The sequence below is a fragment of the Urocampus carinirostris genome, chromosome 18 (genome assembly GCF_059441175.1).
Source record: "Urocampus carinirostris isolate Australia breed hairy pipefish chromosome 18, RoL_Ucar_1.0, whole genome shotgun sequence".
NCBI classification, from domain to species: Eukaryota; Metazoa; Chordata; class Actinopteri; order Syngnathiformes; family Syngnathidae; genus Urocampus; species Urocampus carinirostris.
In genome coordinates, this window is record NC_142366.1 from 19,479,593 (window position 1) to 19,494,413 (window position 14,821).

A 14,821-nucleotide genomic window follows, 5' to 3' on the forward strand; every position below is an offset into this window, starting at 1 on the left:
TCATGCTAAGGTTTTGACTTTTTCCTTTCCCTCATGTAGTTTTTAGATCAGGGGATGGTGTAATAATAGTCTTTGATGTAAACAGCTCTTTTGAGACTTCTTGATTAAGAGCTATAGAAATAAACATGACATGACTCGTGTGACTTCGCTTTGCCACTGCAGTTCTTCTCCCTTCATGACTAACGGTAGCTGGCATTAGTCTGTATGGCTTTGTGATGTGAAGCATCATTGCTCCCAAGGCAAAGTGACCAAGATGCCAGGTACTGTAGAAATTGGAAAATTGGCTTAGAAAGTGCTTTAATTTGGCCATGGAAAAGGTGTGCAAACCCTCTCAACAACTGAAAAATGTCTCAAAGACAAGTTTCTGTCTCCGTGCGCCTTGTTTTTTTCTTAAGGAACCCTCAAGTGTTTGGATTGGCCCTGTGTGTCTTAGATTTGAACTACCCGACCATGAACAACTGAAAATCTGTTTCTCCCGGACGAGGTACTTGTGTACAACAACACAACTACTTATTGGTGCATTAAATCACGCCATTTTCTATTTCTACTTATGTCTCTAATTAGCTAATTTCATTTTCCACAATACACCAACCACACCAGAAAATCCAGACTCCAATTTCCATCTTGTTAAAATGCTTTGTTATTTACACCAGTTTGATGAAATTTCATCGTGGTTTTATCAATCCGTGTCTTGACCAAATGAGTCTAATCAATGGACACACAAATTAATAAATGAACATGATACTCCTTCGAATTTGTGGGATTGTCATTTTATTAAGTTGATGTTTGGCGTCCTCTTTTGGTCATTTGAGGTAATTGCAATCAGCGGAATCCGAAAACCAAAAATTGCTTGGGTTAAAAATTCGACATATTATTTGTAGGAGCAGGATACAAGGTTCAAAGGGGTGTTTGAAATTCTTAAATGCTTGAATTGTAAGGTTGTGTTTTCAAGGTCAGGAAAACGCTTGAGTTTTGGGTGAAGTGCTTGAAATTGTTGCCATGGCCATCTTTCTAAGAAGTCTGAAAATAAAAATGACACTGACACGCTTGTCATGATGGCATTGCACCAAATTATTTAGTAATTATTCATTTCATATGTTTTGCGGGGAATCCTTGCAAAACACATGAAGTATAAATGAAAATAATCACAGATCTGCCCCAAAAATTGTAAAATGTGCTATTTGTACACTGAACCGATTTAAAGTAGAACAACAACACAAAATCCGTGAAAAAAAAAAAATATTCAGGGCTATAAATAAATATTAAATTGTAAAAATTGTTTTAATTTATTTACGATTCTATTTCAACCAATTTAGACACAGATCCTCTTAAAAACATGAAAAAATATAGATTGAAATAAGAAAAACAAAAAGCAAAATATTAAGATTGAAAGATTGCATGCATTCTGCCCAAAGTTGGTCATGCTTTCGTCCCTCCAGATGAAACGGGACACAAGAAAGCGGCCATGTCACTCGGGTCAGGGTGACACAACACACTCTTCTATTCAACAGCAGGGCCCGACAGCTTTCACTGGTTTACCCCTGCCGCATCATATAGGTGCCCTTCCCATCCCTTAGAATGCGTCCAAACATCCCACTATCCTTTTACAACACCTCTCTTCTCATTCCTATCACCAACAATTAGTTAGTGCGTGTAAAAGGCAAAGTGTAAAGCGCTTTAGGAGGTTTTCATTGACTTGAAAAGCGATATATAACTGCAGAACATTTTTATATTTTCCGTAAGGATCTCAATTATTTGCGTGCACTGTAGAAGTAGAATGGCAGAATTCATGTCAGTTTATTTCAGCCCATTGAACCCTAAGGATCCCAGATCATAGATTGGAACAGTTCAAAAAGCACAGAGTATGTGCTAGCTGTAAGATGGGAACTTTATCATAGTCTTCAAAGTCTCATCTCATCTCATTAGCTGCACCGCTTATCCTCAGTAGGGTCGCGGGGGTGCTGGAGCCCATGCCAGCAATCATCAGGCAGTGGGCAGGGGACACCCTGAAGTGGTTGCCAGCCAATCGCAGGGCACAGACAACTCACTCGCTCATTCGCACCTAGGGACAATTTGGACCGGCCAATTCACCTGAAATGCATGTTTTTGGAATGTGGGAGGAAACCGGAGTGCCCGGAGGAAACCCACGCAAGCACGGGGAGAACATACAAACTCCGCACAGGAAGTCTGGAGCTGGATTTGAACCCACGCAGGAGGTTCCCAAGACATGAACTGTGCCGCACATGCGCTAACCACTGCGCCGCCGTGCTGCCCGTCTTCAAAGTCAACGACAACAACAAAAAAACCTTCTTTAGATCAGCGCTGGATTTCTTTCTATGAAGGTACTTGAAAAATTGCCCTTGAAAATGTCCGAAAAGAACTTGAATTTAGCCTTGAAAAAGGTGTACAAACCTTGATGATGATGCTTTTTATGGTAATAGAAAACAAGTTGTGTATTCTTTACCACTTGTTTTTACTCCTCACTGTGTTTTTGAGTTGGGTTTGCACGAAGTCCGTGGAATCCTCGGCGAGATCTACGAGGCGGAAGAAGCACAGAAGACGCTTGTGGGAGATGTGAGAAGACCTCGTCAATCAAGTCAAAAGGTAAATGAGTTGCATGTTTTAAAGGGACAGGGTGTATTAATAAATAGAATAGAATAGAATATATCTTTGTCATTGTCAAATGTCACTGTATTGTAACGTGCAACCGAAACGAATGCTAAAAAGTACCTGGCAGAATACAAACTACGGACACTCCAAGTGACCAAACCGCTCTTGTCATTAAACCACCTGCTCATATTGAGAAAAAGAACACTGAAACAATAGACAGTAAAAGTGCACCCCCTTGTAACGCTTTTTACTAATTTTTGTGTACAGCGTGTGTGAATGAGACCACAGAGGGAAAGAAAGTATGATCCATAAGAGAGTGGACTGAACGTTAACGAAGCTAATGCGAACAAGGGGAAGAATAAAAATAGTAAAAACGAACACACTGGACTTCATTATTGTCCTCTGTAGTGCGCATACTTGGCCCCATGTTCTTGCTTGGGGCCCTCACTCGGAAAATACTGGTCTATTAGTGATCCCAAGAGCCAAGAAGAAATCTGCTGGTTGGAGAGCATTCTCTATTCAGGCCCCGGTGCTGTCTTCTGAGATTCGATCTGCAACCCCTGTGTAACTATTTAAATCTAGGTCTAAAATATAAGTGTGTTACTTATATTCTATAGTTTATGAACGACCTGTTTTTCATGTTAGCAATGTCTGTGTATTGCAACATCCATTGCAGCCTGGTCTCCCTGAAAGGAGGATTACCTCATGTGCGGTCCCTTCTCAAAGTTTCTTCATTTTCCTCATACTGAGTTTTTTTTTTAAGTTCCTTGCCATCATGCAGGTTTTAGATCAGGGGATGCTGTGAAAATAGTCTGTAGTCTATAATAGTCCATGGTCTCTAATTGCCCTTTGAGACTTCTTGTGATTAAGGGCCATACAAATAAACATGACTTGACTTTGACTTGAAAAGTGCTATATAAATGCAGATCATTTACCATTTACTTTAAATAAAATTGTTACATTGCAAAGTAATCCTTGTTTTAAAAAAACGTACCCGTCATTTTAATTAACTGTAACGGAATACAACTACTGTTGGGAATTAAATATTAAAATATATTGTTTACCAAATTGTTCGAATAAGTTATCTGACTCCATTAACCAAACACAACCTACATTCACCCAACAATACACGCTCGTTTCTTGATGGGAAAGATGAACAAGAATAGCCGCCATTTTCACATGGGGGCAGATTTCATTTCATTAGCAATTTAACTAAGTGAACTCCATCGAATATGGCCGAATTAGTCATATTAGTGTCGTTGGAGTCTCTGGCAAGCCTTCTTTCTCCAGTCCTCTCGCTTTTTTCTCTCAGCCCACGCATTTCCGCAAGATGGTGTGCCAACTCCTCCCATGGGCCTGCCAACGAGGCCCAACCTGTGCGTCGCGATGTCTGGAAAACTCAAAAAGAACACCGAGCGTTCCTACGTCATCAGGGCCTTGTTCTCAAAACATCGCTTGACGTCCTCTGTCAGAGTCCTGTTATCAAAATTCCCTCGTCAAAATATTCTGCATTTGGACCAGCTTGACCTGTCATTGAACTTAAGCCTACTCGGTGAAAATCTTTATGGCACTCAATAAATGTAACTTGTATTCAATCGTATAAAATCCTTTATAGTCAAATGTATAAAATCCTTCACTACGTAACAGCGTTACATGTATTTCGTTACTCCCCACTACTGGTTACGTTGTACAACTAATTTACCAGCCAATACCTTGACTTATCATCAACACGTATAAGACCTCATTTTAGCTCCGTTTTAAACAAATGCAACAATGACGCAGCTTAAAAATTGAAGGTGAAATTACAATGCTTATTTCTATAGCCTAATCACAAAAAGGCTCAAAGGGCTGTACGGACTAAAACCTTTGTTGTCCTTACCACAACTGTTTTTGTCAAATAAATGAATTAGCGTGTTGAAGTAGACAAATATAATGAAATAATACTACTCCCGGGTACTAGTACTTCCGGGTTTTCTGTGTCACTTCATGCTCTTTAATCTAGTTGCCATCGGAAGCTACACAAAGACTTGATAGGACAAGTGCATGTTCTAATCTCTCTCCATCCATGTTGAAGGATTAGCAAGGCAATGCTGTAAGTTTCTAGAAGTGTTTTATAAAATATATACATGTGATATCAAATAGTTTATTAGTATAAACACTCTATATCAGGGGTGTCAAACGTGCGGCCCGGGGGCCAGATCAGGCCCGCTAAGGGATTGAATCCGGCCCGCGAGACAACGCTCAGAGAAGTGCAAGAGAAAAACAAGCTGCAGGTTGGAATATGTCAACTTGATGTTGCCAAAGCCAGGTGCCTCGAACAAAGACACTGTACTTGTATTTCTTTCTTTTTTTTCTCTCTCTCTCTCTCTCTCTCTTTTCCTCCATTTTTCTCTCTCTCACACTCTCTCTCTCTCTCTCTCTCTCTTTTTCTCTCACTCTCTGTGTCTCTCTTTGTTTGACTTGGCGCCAGCTGCAGCTCATTGCCTGATTGGCTTCCCTCCTATTTAAGATCAGTGCTCTCACTCACCCTTTGTCAGTCCGTCAACAAACCTCTGCACCCACAAGACTTGTGTATTGACTCTGCCCGGTATCCGGTATTCTCCCATTCTCTCTTTCTCTCTTTCTCTTTTCTCTCCTTCCCTCTTTCTCTCTTTCTATTTCTCAATGGATATCATTCTTTCTCTCTCTTTCTTTCCCCCTCTCTCACTATTTGTTTTGATATCTTTTTTGTTTCTCACATTCTCTCTCTCTCTCTTTCTTTTCCTCCCTTTTTCTCTTACTCTCTGTGTCTCTCTCTCTTTCACTTTCTGTGTCTCTTTCTCTTTCTTAGTTTCCCTTTGTCTCCTTCTATCTCTGTGTCTTTTTACCTTCTTTTGCTCTCTCTTCCATTTTTCCTTTTCTCTCTTTCGCTCTCTCCTGCTTCCCCCTTCTCTCCTTCTCCCATTCTCTCTTTCTCTTCTTCTCTTTTCTCTCCTTCCCTCTTTCTCACTTTCTATTTCTCTTTGGATATCATTCTTTTGCTCACTTTCTTTCCCCCTCTCTCACTATTTGTCCTGATATCTTTTTTGTTTCTCACATTCTCTCTCTCTCTCTCTTTCTTTTCCTCCCTTTTTCTCTTACTCTCTGTGTCTCTCTCTCTTTCACTTTCTGTGTCTCTTTCTCTTTCTTAGTTTCCCTTTGTCTCTTTCTATCTCTGTGTCTTTTTACCTTCTTTTGCTCTCTCTTCCATTTTTCCTTTTCTCTCTTTCGCTCTCTCCTGCTTTCCCCTTCTCTTCTTCTCCCATTCTCTCTTTCTCTCCTTCTCTTTTCTCTCCTTCCCTCTTTCTCACTTTCTATTTCTCTTTGGATATCATTCTTTCTCTTTCTTTCCCCCTCTCTCACTATTTGTCTCTATATCTTTTTTGTATTTCACATTCTCTGTCCCTCTCTCCTCTCTCTCTCTTTCTCCCTTTATTTCTTTCATTGTCCCACCCTCTCACTTTTTCTCTCCTTCGCTTTGTCTTATTTCTTTCTCTCTTTTTCTTTCTCTCTAATCTACTAGTTCGGCCCCCGAGAGAATGTTTGTTCTATCGTGTGGCCCCCGAGGTAAAATGAGTTTGACACCCCTGCTCTATATCTTGTAATAATTTTGACAGATGTTAAGTTCATGTACCTTATTGTTGTGAACTTATTGACACATGGACTCAATGAATTATAACGTACCTTGGCGTTTTCTTTACAGTATTCGAAGAAGGAATTAAATCTACAGTTTGTTGGAGTTTCATGTTAAATCAACACAAACTTCAATTAATCATCTGACTCTAATTTGTGACCTTTCCCAATCACCACTCATCCAAACAATTTGCGCGCTCTTTTCTGCATAGAAAGTTCTCCAGAAGCCGGCATTTTCACTCACGAGTGGATTTATTTCTAACACACAAATCAATACAGCTCTGCACGCTTCTCCTTCCAAAATCCGACTCTTCTACTCTTCCGAGTTGCTCAGCAAAGAATCTTCTCTGCCACTTGGCTGTTTCCATTGGTCTCTTGTTCCGGAAGAATGGCGCGTCAACCTCCTCCGCCTCGGCCCCCGGACAGCTGGTCACCTCCCACTGCCTGAGAGCTGCCCCACGTCAAAATCTACTCCAGAAAACTTTTGCACAAAACACAGAGAGTCCAACAGACACACCCAAATTCAAACTTCCATATTGCTTTAAGTTATATGTTCACTGTGGTCATGGTTCTTCTTTGATGGTTTGTGTTGAATAGAACGCGTCATTATCCAACAAGTTCCATGCTGCTTCTTCTGAATGGGTATGTGTGTGTACTCCATTAGAAAAAAATGACGTGACGTAGAAATACTGTTTTTGCTAAACACAAAGTGTAATGTGATGTTCACAAACAAGAAGTGACACTCAGACAGTGTTGAATGACCTTTGATCATTTCAATTAAAATGATTTTTTTTAACCAGCCAGACACTCGGGATGCTCAGTACCTCCAAAGCTCTGGACCTCAAATCGACCCTGGTGTGTGTTCCTCGGGTCCTACTTTTATATCATAGCCTTTCCAGCAGCTCTGTGTTATTTCGCTCTTTTTGTGATTTATTGTTTTAATTGTCTGCTTCTTTCTTCGGGTGTTTTTTGTCCCCTTTGACAACTACACTTTGGATTACTTTCTCTCCTATCGTTATGGTTTTTAACCCAAAATATGTTATTATCAACTCCTTGCCCTGAAGAATTCTCGTGTCGGCGTGATGAGGGGGCCCTATCGTGGATGGAGAGCCGGAGCTAAGGTGAAGGCTAAGCGGCTAGCGGCTTTATAAGCCTTCGGTACCGTTCGTAATCATGGTAAATGTGAACTTTCTACCAAATGAGACCGATGAACTGACTGCACTGGTGAAAAACATCAAAGCGTACAGGGATTGCAGTTTGCTATGTTTTACAGAAACGTGGCTCACATCTAGAATCCCAGACGCTAACGTGGAGCTACGGAGCTACCTGGCTTCAGCGCTGTTAGGGAAGACAGGGACACAAAAGCCTGCGGGAAGCGGAGAGGAGGTGGACTTGCTATCTACGTGAACACGAGGTGGTGTAACCCTGGGCACAAATATTTCCATCTGCTGGAGGGACGTCGAACTTTTGGCCTAGCGTGTGATGCCGTCCACTCCGCTGTTGCGAAACCACAACACAACAGCCCGAGGCCATCCTGTTAATTTGTTAATAAACAACAAAAGGATACTGCTGGAAGTGTCAATTTCCCTACAGGGATGAATAAATTATCTATCTATCTATCTATTAATATAATCTAATTTATCTGCGCCAAACAAGTCCTACATTGCAGTTCTGACTTTTTGTCTAACTTCCATGGCTTCTGCATGTTTCAATTTGTTCCCACGTTTCAGGACGAGATCATCACACATGAATGATCTTGCGCTACTTATTCAAATTTGATCATTTTGCAACATCCTGTCGTATTGGTGTGACAAAAACTTATAATACTGTTTACAGAGTTGGGTAGGGTTACTTTAACTTGATTACTTTCAATTACTTTTGGATTACTTCAATACCAAATATGCTAATAAAAGACAAAGGAAACTAAATATGAATAAAATTACTGAATTTTGTGCAGGCTTGGAGAGTAACGGAAAACATGGAACGGCAAAAATGATGTTTGGATTTATTTTCATTTTGTTTCTGTCGCATTTTATGTTAGTTTTGCCAGAGATCAAAGCCAGGAGAGAAAGCTTACCACGTGTTGTGAGTCATCATTTGATTCCTATTTTTTTTTTTTTTTGTCTTTTATTACCATATTTGGTATTGGAGTAATCCAAAAGTAAATGAAAGTAATCAAGTTAAAGTAACCCTACCCAACCCTGACTGTTTATGGTTTCCCAGTTATAGAATAGGACCGGTCATCTTGACTCATGTAGAGAGACATTGAAACATACGATTTTCATGTAATAGACTATGCAAATGCCCTTAAATCTTTTGCATCTTCTAAAATTGTCACCCATGTCCTCAATTATAACGTAACGGTATAATATTTGACCACTAGATGGCAATGTTCTCTAATCCAAATGCAAACGGGTGCCATAGCAAGGGACAACACGGCAGACAAATGTGACAGCAAATGAAGTAAATCAAAATTAAATCAAATTTATTTGTAAAGCACTCTTTACGCAGAAATTACAGTAGAATCCCCATTATCCAAATCAATGTTTTGTTTTACTCAATGAAAGTTTTTCTTGTGCCACGAGGTGGCACCAAATATTACACACCGTCCCTTTAACACAGTGTTTGTCAACCTTTTTTTAAAGACACGCGTGTTTTCACGAATACATCTTGAAGCACACCATCTGTGGAACATATTAGAAAATTGATTCTGTACTCACCTAGACTACTGCTTTTTTTCTCTTAACTCACTCGATCAGTAGCATTGTCCCTGAGTGCTAAAACATAAAAAAAACTATTCTAAAGGCTTTGATTCTGCTGATCAGGAAGTACCAAACCTCTGAGAAGAAAAAAACGGAGGGTCAATTACACTCCTTAACAGTAGATGGCGATAATGCACGGCTTGATCTCCTTGACCTGTTCAGTCAATTGGTGCGTTTGAGAGGACTTGCCCCCTTATATCTTTCAGATTTAATTCCTCCTATGTTTCTGCTGGGAGCCTTCGCTCGGAAAATGCTGGTCTACTCGAGATGGCAAGAGCTAAGAAGAAATCTTGCTGGTTTGAGAGCGTCCTCCATGCTATACCCTCTGAGATTTGATCTGCAACCTCAGTGGAAGTTTTTGAATCTAGGTTTGAACTACACTTGTATTGTATAGCTTATGAATGATGTTGACCTAAGTAAACTGTCAACCGAAAATTATGTTATCTGTATTTCATGTTAATGATACTGTGTGTTGTCTGTACAGCCCTTTGAGACTTCTTGTGATTAAGGGCCATACAAACAAACTTGACTTATGAATAATATCAGTTTGATAAATAACTACCAGATGGCAGGAGTGGATTTGGACATATCTTTGTCAACAGTGCCTCGTTTCTTTCGTATGGTAATGTGTAGGCGCCAGGCCACCAACCCACCCAACACCCACCCAGGAACCTACCTACCTACCTACCTACCCACCTACTGAACCACCCAACACCCACCCAGGAACCTATCTACCTACCTACCTACCTACCTACCTACCTACCTACTGAACCACCCAACACCCACCCAGGAACCTACCTACCTACCTTCCTACTCATCTACTCAACCACCCAACACCCACCCAGGAACCTACCTACCTACCCACCTACTGAACCACCCAACACCCACCCAGGAACCTACCTACCTACCTTCCTACTCATCTACTCAACCACCCAACACCCACCCAGGAACCTACCTACCTACCCACCTACTGAACCACCCAACACCCACCCAGGAACCTACCTACCTACCCACCCACCTACTGAACCACCCAACACCCAACCAGGAACCTAGCTATCTACCTACCTACCTACCTACCTACTGAACCACTCAACACCCACCCTGGAACCTACCTACCTACTGACCTACCCACCTACTGAACCACCCAACACCCACCCTGGAACCTACTGACCTACCCACCTAGTGAACCACCCAGCATCCACCCAGGAACCTACCTACCTACCTAGTGAACCACCCAACACCCACCCTGGAACCTACCTACCTACCCACCTAGTGAAACACCCAACACCCACCCAGGAACCTACCTACATACCTACCCACCTACTGAACCACCCAACACCAACCCAGGAACCTATCCAGCTACATACCGACCGACCGACTGACTGACTTACCTACATAGTGTACAGGGTTGGGTAGGGTTACTTTAACTTGATTACTTTCAATTACTTTTGGATTACTCCAATACCAAATATGCTAATAAAAGACAAAAGAAACTAAATATGAATAAAATGATGACTCACAACACGTGGTAAGCTTTCTCTCCTGGCTTTGATCTCTTTGATCTCTGGCAAAACTAACATAAAATGCGACAGAAACAAAATGAAAATAAATCCAAACAGCCTGCCAACATCATTTTTGCCGTTCCATGTATTCCGTTACTCCCCAAGCCTGCACAAAATTGAGTCATTTTATTCATATTTAGTTTCTTTTGTCTTTTATTAGCATATTTGGTATTGGAGTAATCCGAAAGTAATTGAAAGTAATCAAGTTAAAGTAACCATACCCAACCCTGATAGTGTACCTTCCTTCCTACCTACCTAACCATGTCAACACACCCACCCAACGTACCCTTTTACCCACCTACCTAAATAAATATGAATGAATGAATCACTAAATTCATCCATCTATTGATTCCCGTATGTTTCACAATGATGACGTCATCCCGCTTGCCATGATCAAAGTATGTTCTAAAAATCCATCCCAACTGTTCTATCCCCACCGGAGGACGCCACCCCCACACAAATGCACCCATGAGGATGAGGGGCGTCTCCTAGCCAGCAGGGGAACACCCTCCCTGTTATTTTGCCATCGCCCCAGCAGGGGGCGTGCGCCGCCACGTAACTGAAAGTGCCTGGACAAAACGCGTGCGCGCGCCTGTAGGTGAGTGGCCGAGCAAGACACCGAGCGGCTGGCTGGCTGCCTCCTTTCCGGTTTCCAGACGCCGCAATTCTTCTCTCCTCCGACTACCCGCTTTTATTCCCTCACCATTATCCCCCTACGGATGTTTCAGTCCTTTCTCCCATCGCCAATGCACGCTTGCCTCCGCCGCATCCCTGGAAGCAGGACGACACAGTACCGGACGCACGCTTCCATCCTAAACTGAGCGAGCACGTTGCGGATTGGACGCCGAGGAAAAGCTCACCGGGGGCGGAAGGAGAATCAAGGAGACGCCGCTGGCCAGGATCTCAATTAGGTAAGTCCCTGTGTTTTTCATTTCACGTTTTTCGAAAGAGGGGATATAAAAAAACACGTGCCGTTGCCTACCACGACAAGCAAAGTGTAATGTGGGAAAGAAATATTGTCCAAACAAAGTGAAGTTATGCTTTTGTGCCCAGTCTCAAAGATAACACGTCCGGGATTCTCCTCACCCCTTGTGCTGATAAATGGACATTTTACAGGAGAGGGATTGTGCTGGCAATTTGTCAAGGGCGTGCAATAGATCCTGCTGATGAGCTGGAGGTAGAGGAGAATGAGGAGAGGAAAAAACGTGGTGGGGAGGTGTTATTAGACATGATGTGGCTACATGCACAGTCGCTTGCTTGTCAGCACTATGGCAGGTGCATGATGGACAACTTCATTGTGAAGCGGGCAGGAGAACAGGTTTGATTATAGACACCAAGGTCTCGCTATATGGCATTGAACTCTGTCTTGTTGGTAGTGAGAATAAAACAGAAGAGGAGGGAAAAGCCTTGGGTTAGTTCTCTTGCTCCTACAGTCCCTAGTCAGTCAGGCAAACCCCACGATGAACAAGTTAATATTGGCTCAGAAATTGCACAGTGAAACTTTGAATTTCAGTTCATCATTACTAGATTTTAAAACAGTTTTCCTTGGAGAGATTATTGAGAATAGAAACAATTAGTTTAAGACTCTAAACAACACCGATTATTATAGAAGTGTGATAATAATTCAGCCCCTGTTTCAATGTGAATCAGACGACTCTGCAATGAGAAGTGTGAGAAAAGGCTTGTATCACCATGAAGCAGGCAGGAGGAGAGGTTGGATTACAGACTCCATGGTCTTGCTATATAGCATTGAACTCTGTCTTGTAAGTAGTGAGAATAAAATAGAAGAGGAGGGAAAAGCCTTGAGTTAGTTCTCTTGCTCCAACAGTCCCTATATTTTTGTGGATGCTCGTAGTCGGTCGGGGAAAACCCAAGATGAACAAGTTAATATTGGCTCAGATATTGCACAGTGAAACTTTGAATTTCAGTTCACCATCACTAGTTTTTAAACCAGTTTTCCTTGTAGAGATTGTTGAGAATAGAAGCAATTAGTTTCAGACTAACCAACGCCGATTAGTGTGATAATAATAGTAAAATAATTATTACAATTTTTCACTGCACAACTGCTATTTAAGGTCAACAAAAACATAGTGCCGGACAACATCTATAAAGTATTGATTTGGAAAGAGGGAAATTATAATTTAAGGGGCTGTAGTGAATTCATAATCCCAAAGGTGAGAACCCCCAGGAAAAGTATGTGTGTCTCTGTGTGTGGAGTCAAACTTTGGAACAATTTACAAGACAAAATCAAACGATGTCCAACTATTCACTTGTTCAAATTTAAATACAAACAAAAACATTCCTGGTGGAATACAGAGATGAGGAGGGTGGGGTATGAGTTGTGCGTTTGGTTAACTTTGTGTTATTGTTGCTGTTCTTATATCATAACTGTTATTATTAATTTCATTACAATTGTTGTTATATCATTGGTATATTTGGTGGGGAAGATGAAGGGGTAGGTGATATAAACATGTTCTTCTTACTACCCCATTTTGGAACATATTATGTAATTTTATGTAGCCCAACTTGGTCATATATCCTATCTACCTCTTCATAATGTACGTGAGGCACTGGAGAGCTTGGCCATAATTAGTCGACATGATTTCTTAAAAAACGATAGGAGCATTTATTTTCTTAATTAGAATGTATTTCATTTTTTTTTTGTTTAATAGAAGAGGTAGCCCAACTTGGTTGTTTATCCTCTCGACCTCTTCATAATGTACGTGAGGCACTGGAGAGTTTGGCCATAATTTGTCCACATGATTTCTTAAAAAACGATAGGAGCATTTATTTTCTTCATTAGAATATGTTTCGTTTTTTTTTGTAGAAGAGCTAGCCCAACTTGGTTGTTTATCCTCTCTACCTCTTCATAATGTACGTGAGGCACTGGAGAGCTTATCCATATTTAGTCAACATGATTACTCAAAAAACTTTAGAAGCATTTATTTTCTTCATTAAAATATATTTTGATTTTCTTATTTTTTATATATATAGAAGAGGTAGCCCAATTTGGTCATTTATCCTCTCTATCTCTTCATTGTGTACATGAGGCACTGGAGAGCTTGGCCATAATTAGTCGACACGATTCCTTAAAAAACGTTAGAAGCATTTATTTTCTTCATGAGGATATATTTTGATTTTTTTTATAGCATAGGTAGCACGACTTTGTCTTTATCCTCTCTACCTCTTCATAATGTACGCGAGAAACTGGAGAGCTTAGCCACAATCAGTCAACATGATTTCATAAAAAAAACGTTAGAAGCATTTATTTTGGTCATTAGAATTTATTTTGATTTCTTTATAGAAGAGATAGCCCAACTTGGTTGTTTATCCTCCCTACCTCTCCATAATGTACGTGAGGCACTGGAGAGCTTGGCCATAATTAGTCGACATGATTTCTTAAAAAATGTTAGAAGCATTTCTTTTCTTTTTTACGATATGTTTCGATTTGTTTTTATAGAAGAGGTAGCCCAACTTGGTCGTTTATCCTCTCTATCTCTTCATAATGCGTGTGAGGCACTGGAGAGCTTGGCCATAATTAGTCGACATGATTTCTTAAAAATTGTTAGAAGCATTTCTTTTCTTTTTTACTATATGTTTCGATTTGTTTTAATAGAAGAGGTAGCCCAACTTGGTCGTTTATCCTCTCTACCTCTTCGTAATTTTTGTGAGGCACTGGAGAGCTGGGCCATAATTAGTCCACATGACTATTTAGAAAGATTCAAAACATTTAGGTTCCTCATTAGAGTCTTCTGTCGCTATTTTTCCCTTTGTCAAATGATTGCAAAGGGTGCGCTTCTTTTCTGAACGCTGTCTCCAGCCTTCATTCGTCCTTTGGTCACAGATTAAGCTAATTCTCGGAGCAGAGCCGGATGCTTAATCACTATGCTGCGGTCTCTCCGGTGTTGAGGAGGGGGATGGGGGAAGAGCTAACCTCCGGTGCCTATCGATCGGGGCACTAGGACGGAGTGCTGACGATAGTCCGAAAAACCGGCCCGCCAAAGAGGGATGCTGATGACCGGGAGTGGACTTTGCATCGATAGTTAGTCCTCTCGGAAAGGAAGATTGCTTAAGTCCTGGGCCACTTTGTCTGGAACCTGTCGAGACTTGCCGGGCGCCGCTGTGACCTTTCCTTTCCTCTTTGATTTTCTTCTTACCGGGAAACGAGACGGCCTGCCGAGCAGACCGCGACCGCGTTTCCTTTGACGTTCTTATAAAGCGCCTCGGAAATAAAAC

General features: G+C 41.2%; 1 protein-coding gene and 1 long non-coding RNA gene across 4 annotated transcripts in view; both read left to right on the top strand.

The window, feature by feature from the left end:
• The first annotated feature begins 1,880 nt into the window (after positions 1–1,880).
• LOC148348604 (uncharacterized) lies at positions 1,881–7,810 on the top strand. The gene is made up of 3 exons (XR_015847664.1): positions 1,881–2,342; positions 2,497–2,604; positions 7,535–7,810. It is a non-coding gene; the product is annotated as an uncharacterized LOC148348604 (long non-coding RNA).
• A 3,385-nt stretch (positions 7,811–11,195) lies between these two features.
• ctnnd2a (catenin (cadherin-associated protein), delta 2a) overlaps positions 11,196–14,821 on the top strand; it is a 464,623-nt gene continuing 460,997 nt past the window's right edge. For all 3 annotated transcript variants that reach the window (XM_088322042.1, XM_088322045.1, XM_088322044.1), the window contains exon 1: positions 11,196–11,496. The gene's annotated coding sequence lies outside the window, so the exon portion shown is untranslated. The remainder of the gene's footprint in view (positions 11,497–14,821) is intronic.